This window comes from Schistocerca cancellata, chromosome 4 (genome assembly GCF_023864275.1).
Source record: "Schistocerca cancellata isolate TAMUIC-IGC-003103 chromosome 4, iqSchCanc2.1, whole genome shotgun sequence".
Taxonomy (NCBI): Eukaryota; Metazoa; Arthropoda; class Insecta; order Orthoptera; family Acrididae; genus Schistocerca; species Schistocerca cancellata.
The window spans coordinates 318,051,875-318,071,941 of NC_064629.1; positions in this window are offsets into that span (position 1 = coordinate 318,051,875).

The window sequence follows — 20,067 nt, forward strand, 5'->3', positions numbered from 1 at the left end:
CTAAATCATGACTCACAGATAGTTCTTCAAAGGACCACAGCCGATTTTCGACCTCATCGTAGTCTAATCCAAACGTGTTTCTTGACTATAGTCACCTCGTCGTCGACGGTACGTTAAGCCCCAATATTTTATTCTTTCTTGGTTTTCCAAACACTTACTTTTCTAAACAAGTCACCTATAATTCACCACGATGCAAAAGCTTGGATGTATTGACTACAAAAAATCTTATGTCTCGTAAACTTCTCTGGTCTTAGCGTCACTGCCTCGTAAAGTCGAGGTCATTGTGCCGCAAATAATGCTTTATCGCCCATCGCTCCAGAACCCAAAGCTGTAAATCAGTGCTGGTGAAGCGTTTGCAACGTATCAGCGTCGATACCGTGGGGTATAGGCTGGTGCGCAACAATCCACTCTGTGCCGCAAATCAGTACTGGTTCACTCTCACTGAATTCACCATTCGTAAGAATGAGAAACGCACTCGTAGTAAATTCTCAGTAATTGTTACCAACCCATAAAAAAAATAAAGGACCTTAGTGCAAATAACTGTAATTACGAAGAACAACTGGTATATACGTTTCTTGAGATCAGATCTCTTACCATAAAGTGCATAATTAGTGTCATCTACAAACCCTCAAAAATAGGCAGGACGGCCAATTACGAAACTGCCCTCCCAATTCTCGACTCGCCAGACGAGTACATAATTTTTCTCAGTGACAAAAAATGGTTCAAATGGATCTGAGCATTATGGGACTTAACATCTGAGGTCATCAGTCCCCTAGAACTTAGAACTACTTAAACTTAACTAACCTAAGGACATCACACACATCCATGCCCCAGGCAGGATTCGAACCTGCGACCGTAGCAGTCTCGCGGTTCCGGACTGAAGCGCCTAGAACCGCACGGCCACCACGGTCGGCTCTCAGTGACACCAGCATAAATTTTCCGTTCAATAGTCCCTCCTCTGTTAAATCCAAGTGAATGCTTTGTTCTTCAAATGTGATGGTATTTCAGCTGGCATCTACCGATCGTGCAAAAAAAATTTCGTAGCCAGATTAATATATTCGAAACTAAATAAAGTAACAGAGTTATTCGTACCGATCAGATATCCAAACGTGGGATATTTGCCCACGATATAATTCTCATGTTGCAGTAGGTACAATTCTCAAGGAAAAACCGTCACTAAATACACACAGAGAGTGTATGCACTTCATTGTGTCTGAATGTGAGCCCCACACACTAAAGATAGCGTAGGAGACGACATACGTTTCAGTCCTTGACATAAATGACAAATTACGAGCATATAGATTTACTAAAACACTTATTCGACAATAAAGCAATTATAGTCTCCAAAACAAATAAACAAAAAAAATTGTTCAAATGGCTCTGAGCACTATGGGACTTAACATCTGAGGTCATCAGTCCCCTAGAACTTAGAACTACTTAACCCTAACTAACCTAAGGACATCACACACATCCATGCCCGAGGCAGGATTCGAACCTGCGACCGTAGTGGTAGCGCGGTTCCAGACTGGAGCGCCTAGAACCGCTCGGCCACACTGGCCGGCAAAAGTCTCCAAAACAGGTACGGGTAAAAATTTCAGTTCTGAGAAGGTGAAGTCACAGTTTTTACTGTCTCCGACACCCCTTTCCCCTCCCCTTCCCCCTCCCCCTTTCTCCCTGGCTCACCTCCGCTCCCCACAAATATAACATATAGTCATATCCATGTATATTTAACGTGCCACAAATGCATAGGACTTTGATAATAATAAAAATAAAATAAAATGTTCTAATAGAATCATAACAATTCGTTTACATCAGTGATTAGTACAGTGCTGTTATTTCACCCCTTATAAGTTCCACGCCAGCCCCAAGAACCACAGAAGTGAGAAGAAAACCAGCTCTTTGGCTAACGTATGATCTAAAAGAGCTCACGAATCCCAGAAACGCTGCACATCGGAAATGTACAATCTGATCAAAAGTGCCTGGACACCCGTATGTATAGCGGAATTGACCGCTATAAGTTACGAGAGGCAGACCCGCCAGTATAAAAGGAGGTGGGGAGATATGTGTTGCAAAAGAGAAACAGTAACGGCAGAATCAGTCGGTCAGTAGAGTTTAGCGACTTCGAATATACAAGTCATTGGATGTCGCGTGAGTAACAAATCGACTATGGACATTTTAATGTCTCTAAAACTGTCAAAGTCGACTGGTGCTGAAGTATTTGTGAAGTGGAAACGTGAATTAATAATTACAGGTAAATCAAGATCAGATAGACGTCATGTAATGCCCCATGCGACTAGTACCAGAAAGGGCAAGCCGTCCAGGATCATACAGCCACCTCACGTAAGTTCAGTCAGGTAATACGCTTGCTTGCAGCAAGACATGAGTCCACAATGACTGTGGGACAACGTCTGCAGCACCACGGACAGCCAGCACGGCGACCACTGTTGCGTCTTCCCTTAATGTGGCATCAGGGCGAGGCGTGCCCAACAACAACACTGGACACAGGACTGACGCTACATTGTCTTATCAGACGCGTCCAAGTTTCGAAATATCCGTGTTTTTAGGCTACTCGGAGCTCTACCCAGCACCAGGTGTAATGGAATGAGGTGAAATCGTGTACATAACAAGATCACATCTGATATTCACGGAGCCGTTAATTCAGGCAGCTGACGTTATGTTTCTGACATGTTAAGTCAGGTAGGCTTGCCTTACCTTTGAGGTCTCTCTGATCATATCTTTCAGCAAGATGACGCAAGACACTTTTTCGCCTGTGCTCTCCTGACCTACCTCGATACAGAGTCTATGCGACTTTTGCTCCAGCCGCACCTTCTCCAGGTATCTTACTCACTGAAAACATTTGGTCATGGGTTGCGGAGAGACTGGAAGGACACATCTTGCCAGCCGCTATCATTGATGAACTCTGGCGTAGAGACGAAGCAGAATGGAATGACGTACCCGTACCTCTCACCGAAGCTACGTTCGACTCTATGTCCAGCCTGGTTAACGCTATTGTTATCGACATAGGTGATATCTTCGTGTACTTAATTTTACATTTTGTATTTCTCTAAATCGCCCAAAGATTTAATCGTGTATTCTTCTTACTTTACAATATACTCGCAAGAGTTGTACTTTGGTCATTTGCTATCCTTCCCGCTGCTGCAATATTAATGGCCAATAGTGAATATAACTGATCGCTCAGGCATATAAACTTTCTTGAAGTGTATGTCGTGTTAGTGTCATCCTTGACTGCAGTTTTCCAACCGCATCTGAATGGGTAGGTGGTATGGTCTTACTTGAACTGGCATGCAGCGCTACAGAATGCAATGACCTTGCAAGTATCGCGTGTAAAATTTACTTTGTGCAGCATTGTTGACTGCCATTGTTCTTGAGGCACTGGTGTCTATTTAGTTGCATTTTTTTTATAAAGTCGTTAACTTGAACAATGCTACATACATACTACATCAAGGCTACACAGAGTAACAGAGGACAAAATGGATAAGCGCTTCATGCAACTTCTGTGGGTCTTTTCTTTTTTCATTCTTTTTCTTCTGACTGAAAAAACTCGTGGCATACCTCTAGGTTTGTGCTGAACTTTGACTAGCTTATCTATACTCTTTTAGCTATAATAAATACTGGTGTGACTGACACTCCAGCACAGACTGGTGATATTTGCATGTTCCATTACATAAACATTAATTTTTGTGTGTTGCTTATCACATGTACCGCATGCCTAATTTAGAGACAATAAAAGGTCTCGTAGGGAATCATGATTATTCCGCCACTTAATAGGCGTCTCATAATCTTTGGTTACCCACTTTTATGTCTTTATACTCTCACACAACATGTCAGCTCGTTCACTTGGGTTAAGTTTAGAACCACACCGGTAAATACATGATATATAGTGGATTAAACCATACGATCCTGTAATAGAACTAACGTAATGTTTAAAATAAACGCAGAGAGCAGAAAACGATTTACTTCCACTGTACATATAGAGGTGTATGTCACATGAAAATGTTTCTATACGCATTTGAGTGTACGTGAGTAATCTGCATTTTAAAGAAATCTTTTTACTTACAGCAATTTGCTTATAGCAGTTTCATGAAAGAAACTAAGAGGACGACTTAGAGGAAGTGACGGCTGTTACAGGAATGTCAAGAACTATTATCGGATCACCAATCGAGTTAGCGTCTCTGCTGGCCGCAAAGTACGTTTCATTGTTCACGTCAGCTAGCTCGTGGCATTTGGCGTTGAGTAAGGCATAAGAGCGGCCAGTGAGGCGGAATGCACGTAATCGAAGGGAGCAAGGTCGTAAACAGATGCTGATTCAGACCAACGGAAACGACTGCTGTGCGCTCGCAACCGGCGTGCCAGCCACCGTGGGTGACGCGAGGGACGGATCAAAGGACTTCCGTGCGTGTCTGCTTGACAGACGAGTCGAGCGGCTACTTTATCACTTCCTGGCGGCCAACGCGAACGCACGGACCACTTCTTCCGAGAACTCGCTCGCCGTTACAGCACTTTCAAACCAGTCTCCATCTTATCTCCTAGACGTGGCAAAAGCAAACGACAGTCCGCTGTACCGACAGTAGATTTCCTTCTGGGAAGTGGTTATATTTCGGGCTTCCTGATCCTTCCTCTGTTACGATTAATTTAATTAAACCGCTCGGTCTGGAGTTGTCTCTCAGGGTCATGTGTCCCTGATACAGCGTAAAGAAACCCTGCATGATAATTAACACTTAAATAACTTGCCTCACGCACTGCCTAAGGCATTTTTGCATTTGATCAAAGATGTTAATTTCGTCTTTCGGCCCGCGAGTATTATTTCTTCAGGAAGCAGTTCTTCAGTTCTCTTGTGTGGACACCGTTACAAATTTTCCAATAAGTAAAAATCAGTGGTGGTAACAATTAACGAACATCGACCCGTTATGTTCACTATGATGTCCTGACTGCGGAGGTAAGGAATTGAACAGATTTAAGATGCGGAAGAAACGGAAAAGCACACTGTTCCCATTACAACCACAACTGGTAAACTTCTGCATTAAATACCTTTCTTTTTGTGTAGTTGAGTACTTTCTCTTTCTTATGTGATCCCTTTTGTGAAATGGAATGCTAGGGCGTTGAGCTGTATTTATAACCATAACGAAAAAGCCTCCTATCACAGCACAAAAAAGACGAATATGCCCTGGGCAGAGTTAGGAATGTAAAAGAAGGGAACTAGCTTTTCGACTTATCTGGTGACTTGTTAGACATTTGACATCTTGACACATTTTCGCTTTTTATTTGTTAGTTGTAGAAATAATGCCAAGTAAGACAACGCATCGTGTCAAGTAAGGTAACATGATACATATTGTTATGTCGTGTAACACGACACATGAAATCATGTCATCCAACACGACATCTGTTATTTCGTGCAGTATGTCGCTACGTCTCATCAAAGTTTAGGATTCACGCATCCTCAGTCTGGGATACTTCCTACTATAGATGCAAGGTTACTTTCTATTGTGGATGCATCCCACTCTGTAGGAGCATATAATTTTGTGTCTGTTTGTTCTTACACCCCTCACCGTACATGTAACTGCGGGTAAATTTGGCGGAAAAATCAGCACCCCTTCACCCACAAATCAAAAAATTGTTTTCTTGTCCCCCAGGAACAAATCCAAACTCCAGAAATTTCATCCCTCGAGAAGAACATACTTAACAATTACATTTATGCCTTCAGCCGTATGATATTAAATATTCTTTACTATTGCTGGAGAATCTTCTGGATTCTCGGAACAGGATCATGGACGTCAGCCTACAAAACGCAAGATGCAAGTGTGCCAACACCTTGCAGCTAAGAGAGCTCGTTGCGCTTATGAAGCAGTATTAACCCATAAAAAGTGCGAATATCTCAAGATGTTTTGATTTAAATATTTTTGAAGCAGCCAGATAAGTAAAAAAGCAAGTTCCCTTCGTTTGCATCCCTAACTATACCCAGTACATATTCACCTTCTTTTGTGCTATGATAGAAGCATTTTTGTGAGTGCAGGCTTTCTCGGAGAATTTTATATATGAAGTCTTCACGGGTTGTCAGTCGAGTAGCGTCGTCGTCTCGTAGCAACGTTTCGATGGAATGCGTCTACATCATCTTCAGGCGAAGTGTCGGGATATCGTCCTCTCTCTCATCTTTTGCTTTCCCCTCTTTGGGGAAGTGTGAGGGGGAGTCTGTAGCCTTTAGGCTTTTACTCCCCTGTGAAAGTGTGTGTGTGATTTTTCTGTAGTTTTTGGTGTCTGTGATTTGTGATGATTGTTGTGAGTGTGTCTGGTACTTGCCTGAGGTGGGCGAGAAGTTTGTTGTTATATGGGGAGGAACAGGATGATGGATTTGGTGTAGGGATTTTCTCTTCGACTTAGTCGTCGAAGATCGTCATAGGGCGCTTGTGCTTATCGCGGGACGTGTCATACCGACCTAGGGAGTGGATGAGTGTGTTTCTGGATCTGGAAGAACCCTCATAGAAGGCCCTTGCCAGATCCTGGAAACGCTCTCTCAGGAGTGGGATTTCGGCTGCGGCGTGCAAGTCGTCTGTAGGGAATCCAAGAGGTAAGCGCAGTGCCCTTCTGAGGGCGCGGTTCTGCAGCCTCTGGAGTTTGTCCAGGTGCTGCTTCGCCGCGTATCCCCAGACAGGGCACGCATACTCCATTACTGGCCGGATCAGGGCCTGATACACGTTTAATGCTAGTGGGCAGGGAAGGGAGCTTGTTGAGTTCAGGATAGGATATAGGATGGACATTCTGGCGCAGACCTTCCTATGGACTTCGTCTATGTGGGGTTTCCACGTAAGACGAGAGTCCAAGGTTACGCCAAGGTACTTGGCGGTTCTGCGCCAGGGGAGTTGGGTTCCATTTAGGTGAAGGTGTAGGGGGGGACGTTGAGGAGGATCGCGCCTTCCGAGCCTGCGGGTAATCAGCATTGCCTGCGTCTTCTCAGAGTTAATGGTGATGCGCCAGCGACGGGCCCAAGTTTCTGTGTTATCTAAAACCCTTTGTAACCTACGGATGACCAGGTCCTTGTTCGCGTTTCTCGTGTAGAAGGCTGTATCGTCAGCGTACTGTGCGGTGTGCACCAGGGGGGCCGTTGGTGTGTCCGCAGTGTACAAACTGTACAATACGGGCCCCAGGACCGATCCCTGTGGCACCCCAGCACGAATACGCCTTCTGGTGGAGGTGGCAGTTTCCACTTTGACGGAGAAAGTCCTATTCGTGAGGTAGCTCTTGATCAGCTGAACTATGCTCCCGGGAAACCCTTGTGTGTACAACTTGTAGAGTAGCCCTCTATGCCATACTGAATCAAAGGCTTTGGCTACGTCCAGTAGCACTATCCCGCAGTAGCCTCTGTGGTTGAAGCCCTCTGTTGCTGCTTCAACCATTCTCATGACCTGTTGTGGGGCAGAGTGGTTCTGTCGGAAGCCAAATTGGAAATCCGGCAGAATTTGCTCTCTGGTAATATGTTCTTGTATGGGTCTTAGCAGGAGGCGCTCATAGATCTTGCTGAGAGTTGGCAAGAGGCTAATCGGCCTGTAGTGCTGCGGGAATAGAGGGTCTTTCCCTGGTTTGTGTATCGCGACCACCTCCGCATGTTTCCAGCAAGCTGGGAAAACACGGGATCGAGTAATCTCGTTGAGGACGTTCGCGAGGTGTGTGATCGATGTGGGTGGGAGTTTTTTGACTAACTGATTTGTGACACTGTCGTGCCCTGGCGCCTTTTTTGTAGGGAGAGACCTGATTACTCTTGCCACGACCTCGGGGGCAAAAAGTATGGGTTCGTCCTCTGGGTCCTCCTCGGCATTGAGGAAGACAGCCAGTTGACGACGGACCACTCTTTCATGCTCGTCGTCCTGGGGTTCTGCCGCTTGGAACTGCTTCTCGAAGGAGTCGGCGAGGGCGTTGGCCTTTCCAGCATGGCTGTAGACCAGTCCCCGCTCGCCATGCAGTGGCGGCATCCTAGCGCGTCGTTTTGTAAACTGTTTTGTCGCTTGCCATAGTGTGTGGTCGTCTACTTTGAGAGCTGTGAGGCGGTTTTGCCATTGCTGGTTTCTGTGCTCATTGAGCGCTACCTTCAGTTCTCTCTGTAGACGATAGAGCAGCCTCCTGGTGGCCTGATTTCTGGTGATCTTCCACTCTTTTGCTACTCTGTTCTTATGTCGAATTTGAGCTAGCAGGTGTTCCGGGAGCTGTATTTGCGGTGGTGGGCCATCCCTTTGTGGAGGGGTGGCTTCTTCCGCTGCCTGTAAGATGCTGCCTGTTAGGTCTTGTAGCGCTTGTTCTACTGTTTCGGCAGTAGGTGGCGGAGCGCGAGCGATATCAGAGGCGACAGTTTCTTGGTATCGCTCCCAGTTTGTACGTTTGTACGACGTCTGGTACCGTGGGAGTGCTACCCATTCTCCCACATCGACCTCCAGAATCACTGGGTTGTGGTCGGAGGACATTCTGTTGATTGTCCTTGCGGTCACAAACCCTGCGATCCTCCTAGTGAGAGCTATGTCTAACACATCGGGCCTGCTTCCGTTTTTCGGAAAATGTGTGGGCTCGACTGGACCCCATGTTTCGAAGTGGTGGGTGCGCGCTAGTTGTTGCAGTTTGGCGCCTGCTCTGGATGTTACTCTAGAATGCCAGTCAGGGTGTTTGGCATTGAAGTCTCCCCCTATTACGAGTTTGCCTTCAATTTGCCCTAGAGCAGCTATGTCTCCCTCATCTATCTGGTCATGTGGGGGTCGGTAGACTGCAACAATTGTTAGGGGTCCAGTGGCAGTGGTTACTTCCACCGCCACTGCTTCAATTTTGTTGGTAGCTGGTAAGAATACCTGGTGGTGGGGGATCCCTCTTTTTATGTATATGGCCACCCCTCCACCTTGGGTTGGCCTGTCTTTGCGATAGCTAACATAGTTGGGGACTGTCGCTTTTATTCCCGGTTTTAGGTGGGTTTCCCCCATCATGCATATGTCGATGGAGAACTCCTTCATGAGTTCTCTGAACTCGACCTCTTGATTAACAATGCCGTCTGCGTTAAAGACGCACATTGTCAGGCCTTGGATGTTTGGTCGTCTATCCATGATGGGGTTTTGATACTACTGAGGAAGTCGCAGAGGGGAGCGACTGCTGGACTGTTGCCTGAAGGGCAGCGAGGATCTGTGTGTTCTGCTTTTGGGCTTCCCTGAATTCCTTCATCATTTCCATGACGAGGTTCATGGTCTGCACCATTACGCCTAACAACTGATCCATGGGGGGGAAGTGTGTCTGGGGTTTCCTAGGGCCCTCTCCGTCAAGGTGGACCTGGTCGTTGTTTCTGTGTATTTCCCGGTGTTGTTCTTTTGTTGGTGTCTGATGTTGTGGTGGTTGGGCAATGCTTTCGTGGTTCCTCGGGGGAGAAACCACTTCCGCATATGTTGCCCTTGGTGTGTCTGGCCTTGGTTTTACCCAGGCCTTGTCTGTGTGTGTTATGTTTTGGTTTCTTGTGTGTCTGGATGGGTTCGTGGTGTTTTCTTTTCGTGTGTGGGGGGCGGCCTTTGCGCCCTTTGCCTGCTGTGTGTGTCTTTTATGGACCTCGCAACCTTGGTAACCCGCTGTGTGGTTTTTGCCACACAGCGCGCACCTTATTTGCGGGTCCGTGTGTTTTATGTTGCACGTTCGTGTATCATGGACCTCGGCGCATTTTCTGCACCTCACTGCCATTGAGCAGTGTGCCGCAATGTGGTTGAGGCCCTGGCATCTGAAGCACTGCACCGTCTTGTTTTTGCGGCGCAGTGGTTCAGTGGTCACAGGGACCGCCAGGATCGTCCTAATGTCCCTTTTGTTCTGTGGGACGTCTGGCAGTGTGACCTGATACAGGGGCCATTTGCTGCCTATGTTTCCCATCTGTTGGACCGCCTTGACGATGTACCCCTGGGCAGTCAGGTCTGTTTTGATCGCCTGGGGGGCCACTCGTCTCGGTAGGTCCCTGATGACAATGTTTCTGTTGCGTGTTTTTGTTGTGGGGAAAGTGTAATGGGGTATGTTATTGCTGTTGAGAAGTGTTTTTACTGTGGTGTAGTGTTCAAGTGTCAGTAGTGTTATTTTTATTTTGTCACAACCAGCAGGTTTTGCTTTGAAATTGCCTCCCCCGATTGCTGTTTTTAACATTTCGAAGAGTTCCTCGTAGTTCCGAGTGAACTCCGCGACGATCGGAGGGAGGTGGTGGGTGATCTGGTTTTGTGTTTGTGTTGTTGTGTCATGTGGTGTCTCTGGCTCATCGGCCACCGCCTGGAACCTGTTCGGGGTGGGTTCCACTCCCCTGGCCGGTGGAAGCCTCGGCTGGCGAAACGTTTTCTTCGCCAGCACGAAACCATCCGAGTCCTGCCCGGTTACGCGGTTCCCTTCCAGTGCTGGTGTTTCCTGGTCCCCTCCTAGGACGACGACAGGTGCTGTCGGGGGCGCAGGCTCCTCAGAGGGTGTGGAAGTGGCTGGGGTGGTGGAGTGCTTTTTCCCCCTGGAGTGCTTCTCCTTCTTGTCCTTCCTCACACGCCGCTGCTTGGATGTGGTGGACTTGAGTGGGGGGGGATTTAAGGAACTGGGATCGGGTAGGGGGTTGGGTGGCAGTTGCGGGTTTGGGAAGGATTTTTGTCGGTTGACTGGGCTTCTGCTTGCCATTTAGGTTACGGATATGGTCAGCAAGGAGGCCACAGCTGTTGGCAAGCAGGAGAGGGCTGAGGAGAGGGGAGGGAGGGGCGGGATCGCAAATACTGACGATGTATTTGTTTGTTTGCGTATTATGTGGTTTTGCCATGTCGGTCGCGGAAAGGGGGCTTGCTGCCAGGTTATTGTCAGTTGCAACTTTTGTTGGCACCGTAGGGTTTTCCGGTTGCAGTGCTGACCCTAGTAACACGATGGCAGACGCGGAATTCTGGACGGGGGCGGCGGAAAACCTCTCTGTGGTTCCGCGGCCCGCTTCCAGGTCCTGGCCTACTTTTCCCCTATTCTTGGGGGGGGGGGGGGGGGCAGAGACTGACTCTGCGGCAGCTGAGGTGCTCGAGACGGCCGGCCGCGCGGCCCGCGGCAACAAGAAAGCGCGCCTCGTGTCGTCGGCGGAAAGAGACCGCCGCGACCCCAAGGCGTCGCCCAAGCTCGACATTACACAACGACGAGAAGACACGACAACTCTGCCAGGCGACGCCATGCAAAATTTTCTCCAAGTGCCGTCCGTGCTGAGACCTAGGCGCAAGTGCCCGTCAATGTTTTGATAAAAACAGAGCCGGTGATCACTCCTGTTTTTACTCCCGTGCAAGCGGGGGCCTATGGCTGACAGTACACCAGTGAGAGGAGCGATGCTCAACCCTCGACTGCTACTCAGCGAGTGCCGGGATATCGTCGGTCGCGGGCTGATATCTCTGCTGGACCGCTCTCCGCTTCCCGCCGTCGGCCAATCACGCGCTCGCGGAATCGCCTGATGCACCTGGAGCGGCCGGTAGTGGGGGGAGAGGGTGGGGGGGGGGGGACGCGTGTGCGGGGTTCGTGTCCTGGCGTCCGTCTCTGCTCCGTCCGTCGCCCTTGTTGGAACAGAACGTTCTTCTCTGATTTTCCTGATTGCAAGCTCCCAGGCTGTGCTGAGACGGTAGCCACTGTCGCGGTTGATTAGGTTGTCGTGTAACCGTATTTCTATGGACTCTTTGATTACTGAGTCCCAAAATCCGTTTTTACTGCATATTTTCTTTGTGTCCTCGAAATCGAAGGTATGCTTCTCATCGGTAATATGTTCCGCTACAGCAGATTTCTTGGTCTGAGCGTACGTGACTGATGTGTTCATTGCGGTGCTGTGAGATGCAATGCTGTGTCTGTCCTATATATTGCACCCCACATTCGCATCCGATCTCCACACACCAGGTGTCGTCAGACCTAGTGAATCCTTCGTTGAACCGAGAAGGTCTTTGATTTTTCCCTCTGCGCGGAAAACGGTCTTCACTTCAAGTTTCTTGAGAATTCTCGCGATCTTGGCCGTTGGAGAACCCGCGTATGGCAAGAACGTACAGTTCATTGCTTCGTCTTCATCCGGTCTCTCTTCTATCTTCTTGTGGTCGATCTTCAGAGCTCTCCTTATTTGTGTCTCACTGTGTCCATTTTTCTTGAAGGTGTCCTTGAGGTGTTGCAATTCTCCTGGCAAACTTGCATTATCGAAGATGGACCTGGGCCTGTGCACTAAGGTGTTGAGTACAGAATTGCGTTGCGCGGGGTGGTGGCAGCTGTTGGCATCAAGACAGAGGTCCGTGTGTGTTTTCTTTCTGTACACTGGGTGTCCGAGCGTGCCATCCATGTTTCTTGTGATCAGGATATCCAGCAAGGGTAAGCTTCTGTTCTCTTCTATCTCCATGGTAAATTTGATATTTCCATGTATACCACTGAGGTGTTGATGGAACTGTAGCAGTTTGTTCCTGCCATGTGGCCAGACTACAAAAGTATCGTCAACATACCTGTAGAAGGCTTTTGGCTTCTGTTTGGCAGTGTCCAGTGCTAGCTTTTCGAAGTGATCCATGTATAGGTCGGCTATGCCTGGTGCTAGGGGGAAGCCCATAGCTACACCATCTATCTGTTCGTAGAACTTCCCACCACATTTGAAATAGGTGGTGGTAAGCACATTGCGAAAGAGCTTGATGATATGCTCCTCAAAGTGTTCTTCGAATAAAGCTAGGAGTTTTCTATTGGTAGTCGTGTGAATAAGGATGTCACATCGAAGCTGACTAGTAGGTCTTCATTTTCCAGCCGCACGCCCTACCTTCACAAACTCAGCCGAGTTTTTCACATGGTGTGGACCGTAACCCACCAAGGGTTTTAGCATCTGTGATAAATGCTTAGCAGTACCATATGTCGGCGAGCTAATAGTGTTCAAAATAGGTCGTAATGGGACGTCTTGTTTGTGGACCTTTGGGAGGCCATACAGATGTGGTGGTACCGGTGCCCTCGCGTACAGCTTCCTGATGATATTCTTCTCTAATCCCGAGTTGTTAATAATCTCAATGGTCTTGCGAGTCGCTGTTGTGGTGGGGTCCTTCCCTAGTCTCCCTTTGTCCGCTGCCAAGACCACTGTGTTCTGGTCCTCCCTGTGTGTCCGTAGTGCCTTTTGTTCTGCCGGCGAAATGTTATACTTCGGCATCTTTGCTTTGTCTAGTACTTTGCAGACGTCTCTTCTTACATCTTCTGCAGCCTCTTCAGATAGTCTCCTTACGGGTTGCTCTACCCCACTTATGATGTCCCGTTTCGGCAGGGTCCTCGGAACCACGGCGAAGTTTAGGCCCTTGGACAGCACCTCTTGTGTTCGCCCATTCAGTTCCTTGTTTTTTAGATTAATGACCACCTTGTTGGGAGATGGTTTTTCTTTCTGTTGTCGCACTTCCGGAAGTCGAAGGAATTTCTTGCACTGCCTTTTGGTGGCTTTCTTCTTGGATCATTGGCAATGGTAATGCCTTGTAACCAGTACCAGGTATGTTCTGGGAGACAGGAACCCAATCACAACTGTAGAGAAAGCAGGCTTCTAGCGTTCTTGTCGAGTTCCACTCTTGTGACCCTGATGTGTTCTCGTACTAGGGCCGCACTCGCCCGTCGTAAGATGTGTCTCGTCCTGTTGGTATTGACAGAATGCTGCAAGAAGTGATGCCTAAGTTCGCCAACTTGCGGCATCGGCAACATATGCAGAAGTGGTCTCTCCAACAAACAGCCACGGAAACGTCGAGAAATCGACGCAAGCCGTGTCACTACAACACCACACACACACGCAAGAACAACACCGGGAAAAACACAACAATGACCAGGTCCACCAAGACAGAGGAAGCTTTAGGGAACCCCACACTCACTCCACCCTCTCGGATCAACTGTTAGGCATTATGGTCCAGACCATGAACCTCGTCATGGAAATGATGAAGGAATTCTGGGAGGCCCAGAAGCAGAACACTCAGATCCTCGTTGCCCTTCAGGCAGCAGTCCAGCAGTCGCTCCCCTCTGTGACTTCCTCAGTAGTTACAAAACCCCATCATTGATAGACGACCAAATATCCAAGGCCTGACAATGTGCATCTTTAACGCAGATGGCATTGTTAATCAAGAGGTCGAGTTCAGAGAACTCATGAAGGAGTTCTCCATCGACATATGTATGATGGGGGAAACCCATCTAAAACCGGGAATAAAAGTGACAGTCCCCAACTATGCTAGCTACCGTAAAGATAGGCCAACCCAAGGCGGAGGAGTGGCCATATACATAAAAAGAGGGATCCCCCACCACCAGGTATTCATACCAGCTACCAATAAAATTGAAGCAGTGGCCGTGGAAATAACCACTGCCACCGGACCCCTAACAATCGTTGCAATTTACCGACGCACCCAAGACGAGATAGACAAATGAGACATAGCTGCACTAGGGCAAACTGAAGGCAAACTCATAATAGAGGGGGTGACTTCAGTGCCAAACACCTCGATTGGAACTCTACAGTAACCTCCAGAGCAGGTGCCAAACTGCAACGACTAGCGAGCGACCACCACTTCGAAACATGGGGTCTGGTCAAGCTCACACATTTTCCAAAAAGATTGAGGTAGGCCCGATGTGTTAGACATAGCCCTCACTAGGAGGATCGTGGGTTTGTGACCGCAAGAACAATCAACAGAATGTCCTCCGATCATAACCCAGTGATTCTAGAGGTAGATGTGGGAGAATGGGTAGCACTCCCATGGTACCAGACGTCCAGCAAACGTACAGACTGGGAGCAATACCGAGAAACTGTCGCCCCTGATATCGCTCACGCTCCGCCACCTACTGCCGAAACAGTAGAACAAGCGCTACAAGACCAAACAGGAGCCATCTTGCAGGCAGCGGAAGATGCCACTCCCCCACAAAGGGATGGACCGCCCCCAGAAGTACAACTCCCGGAACATTTACTATCCCAAATCCGTCACAAGAATAGAGTGGCAAAAGAGTGGAAGATCACCAGAAATCAGGTTACCGGGAGGCTGCACAATCGTCTACAGAGAGAGCTGAAGGTAGCGCTCAATGAGCACAGAAACCAGGAATGGCAAAACCGCCTCACAGGCCTCAAATTAGACGCTCACACACTATGGCAAGCAACCAAACAATTCACCAAAAGACGCGCTAGGTTGCCGCCACAGCACGGCGAGAGGGGTCTGGCCAACAGCCATGCTGAAAACGCCAACGCCCTCGCTGACACCTTTGAGTAGCAGTTTCAAGCGGCAGAACCCCAGGATGAAGAACATAAAGAGGTAGTCCGTCGTCAACTGGCTGTTTTCCTCAACGCCGAGGAGAGCCCAGAGGACAAACCCCCACTTTTCGCCCCTGAAGACGTGGCAAAAGTAATCAAGTCCCTCCCTACAAAAAAGGCACCAGGACACTACAGTGGCGCCAACCAGCTAGTTAAAATCCTCCCGTCCTCGGCTATCGAACACCTCGCGAACAGATTACTCGTATCTGCGAGTTCCCAGCATACTGGAAACATGCGGAAATGGTCGCGATACATAAACCAGGGAAAGGCCCTTTATTCCCGCAGCATTACAGGCCGATTAGCCTCTTGCCAACTCTCAGCAAGATCTATGAGTGCCTCCTGCTTATTCCCATACGAGACCACATCACCAACGAGCGACTTTTGCCAGATTTTCAATTCGGATTCCGACAGGAGCACTCCGCGCCACAGCAGATCATGAGACTGGTGGAAGCAGCCACAGATGGCTTCAACCACAGGCTATTGCGGGATAGTGCTACTTGATGTAGCCAAAGCCTTCGACTCAGTATGGCACAAAGGGCTACTATAACTGTCCTCAGGTCACTGAAAAGGGAAGTGTAGCGTCGGACGTATGTGAAGTGTTGTTGCAGGAGATATCGAAAGCAGTTCTGGAGAAATAAATGCGTCGGAGTAAATTTTGCGGCAAAGCCGTAATAAATATGTATTGAACGATGTCAGAGGCGTACGATTTCTTGTTTAAATTTTTAGTTATCGACAATGCTGGGTCAGGAAAGTCGTGTTTACTGCACCACTTCATATAATGTAAAATTAGGGATGAAAGTAGTCACACAATCGGTGTTGAGTTTGGATCAAAAATAGTTAATGTTGGAGGAAAATTTGTGAAGCTACGAATTTGGAACACATGCACGGTGCAGTTATTTTTAGCCAGGGGGAAAGGAATAGACTGCCCGAGGACCATCGTGAAGCCAAAATTGAGATTGCAACGGGTCAGGATGCATTGGATCTTCCCCACATACGAGAATTTGGTAGTAGTAGGAAGTTGCTTTGAGATAAAAGTGTTTACGCAAGCGAAACGTGTAGAGCTCGAAGGAAGCGGAATTTTAATCAATGGAACTAAGTGTAACATAATAGGACCAACCTTCTATCTGCCAGCGTCAGTTTTCTAACATGTCGCGCAGTATGGGAAAGGCAATGACAAATAAAGATAATTTTGAGCACCTCTGTGCCAAGTGTCATCGCAGCCATAACTTTGTTATGTGTTGTTTTCTTTCTGATCAGGCGGAGAGCTAATTCCAAGAGGGAACCAAGGGTATTCCAAGTCCTAGTGGATTGGATACCGAGGGCATGAGACGAGTAGGTAAGGAGTTGATCGAGCAGTGGTCATCCAGTAAGGAATTTTTACGTGTTGTTTCATGTCATGGTTTTAAGAGGGCACTAGACCACATTTAAGTTTTCTAGTAGCAAGGAAATATGCCATAGGTGCCGACCCAAGCAAGTTAAGAGCTAGTTAAGGGTCGACCCAGGGACCAGGTCTTTCCGAAGTGGGGAATAATGTAGCGGCACCTCCGTTTAGGATAGGGAAAGTTAGTTCTGTGCGATATTCCGAGCACGAGTTACAGCCAGGTGCCGGCCGGTTTGCAATAATTTACGCTGACCAGTGGTTGCGAAATGTAATGGAGGCCACAGGGCCGTCGAACCGCTGAACAGAGTAAATGCAGCGGTTTGCATGGCACAAGCTACAGGCAGAAGGGGAACACTGGCACTGGTGTGGGGAATACGAGACTCAGAGCGGCGTGTCAGCAAAACAGGGGCGCTCAGCCAAGTATAAATAGGAGCCGTTTTCTAACGAGATTCATTCAAGTGTGGCAGCTCTCCTGGACGGCGGGGCGTGTCACTCTGCCGGGCTGCACACAGCAACAGATGGGGCGAAAGCGTCCCAGTCCATGGAGGGTCGTTGGTTCGACACGGTGAGGCCGTCGCGGGGTCTGCAGCCAGCCGACTGTGGGCCACTCTTCGGCTTGCTACCACGGGCAGTCCTCTCAGCTCCCGACACACGCCGGAGACTTCCGAGGCGAGGGCCGACAGATTCGGATGCCGGATCATGGGTGGTCGTTGCTGCCGCGTTCTCAGCTACGCCAGTGAGGAAGAAGCAGCAGCGGGGCCAGCCTACAGCTCCCGGTGGAGCAGCGCGGAAACGAGGACGGTGGCTGCTGAGTCGGCTGCTGGCACAGCCATCCTGACGTAATCGGAACTCTGCAGCTGGCGTACAGGGCCAGCTCAACACAGCGTGTTCCACTGGGTCACTGGGGTGGTGGCCTCAACATTGCAGGACCCTGTGATGCAGACCGAGGTGAAGGGGGCGCTGTAGTCGAAACAATAAATCATTTGGAAGGCTCGGACGATTTTTAATACAGCAACTCCAGACAACCACCCACTACATGTGGTGTCTTCCCACTACATTTGGTCATACCACAACAACCCGCATGAACTGAACATCAAGCCCTTGCACAGTTCTCGTGTCACAGTGTGGTGTGGAGTTGCTTCCTTTGGGATTACTGGCCCTTACTTCTTTCAGGATGACAGCGGTGGGGCTGTAACAGTCATCAGTGAACGCCACCTAAAGATACTGCAAGACTTCGTTCTTCCCCAATTAGGTATGGTCGATGTGTAGGCAGAACAATTATGGTTTCAACAAGAGGGAACGACCTCACATACAGCCAGAATTTGCATGGATTTTTTGTGACAGACATTTCGCGGTAGCGTAATTTCCCGTTTTGGTGGCATTTCCTGGCTGCCTCGCTCACCTGAGCTTTCATGTGCAGACTTTTTCCTTTGGGGGCTACATGAAGCAAGAAGTGTTCCAAACACGTTGTGCCACCATTCCTGAGTTGAACGATTGCATCAGAACTGCCATAGGCAATGTCCCAGTGAATACGTTACACTGAGTTATGGAAAGCTGCCAACGCCGCCTGGATGAATGTATTGTGCAGAGGGGACATCATTAAACAGGAGTCATATTCAAAAAGTAATCCATGCAATGGACAATGACTTATACATTAGGAAATGGCATACCTTTAACTACACTCCTGGAAATTGAAATAAGAACACCGTGAATTCATTGTCCCAGGAAGGGGAAACTTTATTGACACATTCCTGGGGTCAGATACATCACATGATCACACTGACAGAACCACAGGCACATAGACACAGGCAACAGAGCATGCACAATGTCGGCACTAGTACAGTGTACATCCACCTTTCGCAGCAATGCAGGCTGCTATTCTCCCATGGAGACGATCGTAGAGATGCTGGATGTAGTCCTGTGGAACGGCTTGCCATGCCATTTCCACCTGGCGCCTCAGTTGGACCAGCGTTCGTGCTGGACGTGCAGACCGCGTGAGACGACGCTTCATCCAGTCCCAAACATGCTCAATGGGGGACAGATCCGGAGATCTTGCTGGACAGGGTAGTTGACTTACACCTTCTAGAGCACGTTGGGTGGCACGGGATACATGCGGACGTGCATTGTCCTGTTGGAACAGCAAGTTCCCTTGCCGGTCTAGGAATGGTAGAACGATGGGTTCGATGACGGTTTGGATGTACCGTGCACTATTCAGTGTCCCCTCGACGATCACCAGTGGTGTACGGCCAGTGTAGGAGATCGCTCCCCACACCATGATGCCGGGTGTTGGCCCTGTGTGCCTCAGTCGTATGCAGTCCTGATTGTGGCGCTCACCTGCACGGCGCCAAACACGCATACGACCATCATTGGCACCAAGGAAGAAGCGACTGCACGATGTTGGGGCGTGAGCGGAAGACGGCCTAACGGTGTGCGGGACCGTAGCCCAGCTTCATGGAGACGGTTGCGAATGGTCCTCGCCGATAGCCCAGGAGCAACAGTGTCCCTAATTTGCTGGGAAGTGGTGGTGCGGTCCCCTACGGCACTGCGTAGGATCCTACGGTCTTGGCGTGCATCCGTGCGTCGCTGCGGTCCGGTCGCAGGTCGACGGGCACGTGCACCTTCCGCCGACCACTGGCGACAACATCGATGTACTGTGGAGACCTCACGCCCCACGTGTTGAGCAATTCGGCGGTACGTCCACCCGGCCTCCCGCATGCCCACTATACGCCCTCGCTCAAAGTCCGTCAACTGCACATACGGTTCACGTCCACGCTGTCGCGGCATGCTACCAGTGTTAAAGACTGCGATGGAGCTCCGTATGCCACGGCAAACTGGCTGACACTGACGGCGGCGGTGCACAAATGCTGCGCAGCTAGCGCCATTCGACGGCCAACACCGTGGTTCCTGGTGTGTCCGCTGTGCCGTGCGTGTGATCATTGCTTGTACAGCCCTCTCGCAGTGTCCGGAGCAAGTATGGTGGGTCTGACACACCGGTGTCAATGTGTTCTTTTTTCCATTTCCAGGAGTGTATTAATTGACATAAGAGGTAATATATGAATTATAGTTACTGCCTGATGGTGTGTTTTTAATATCCTGCTATGAATGCTGTACTAATGGCTCTGAGATGGTACCTGCTTTAATGCTCTCACGTCTTTTTCAGCTGTAAGAAATATGTGCAAAGAAGGTAGGCTTACACAATTTTGCAATCCCTAATTTATATAACAAAAGTCATTCATTAACACCTCTCAATTATAGTGAAATGCAAAATAAATACTACATTGTTTAAACAATGGAAATTCCAGTAGGGAATATCAACAATGTAGGAAAAGATAGATTGCTACTTACTATAAAGAAGACATGTCAGGGTGCACACAGACATGAGTCTTCCAGCCACAGCCTTTAACAGTAAAGAGAAACA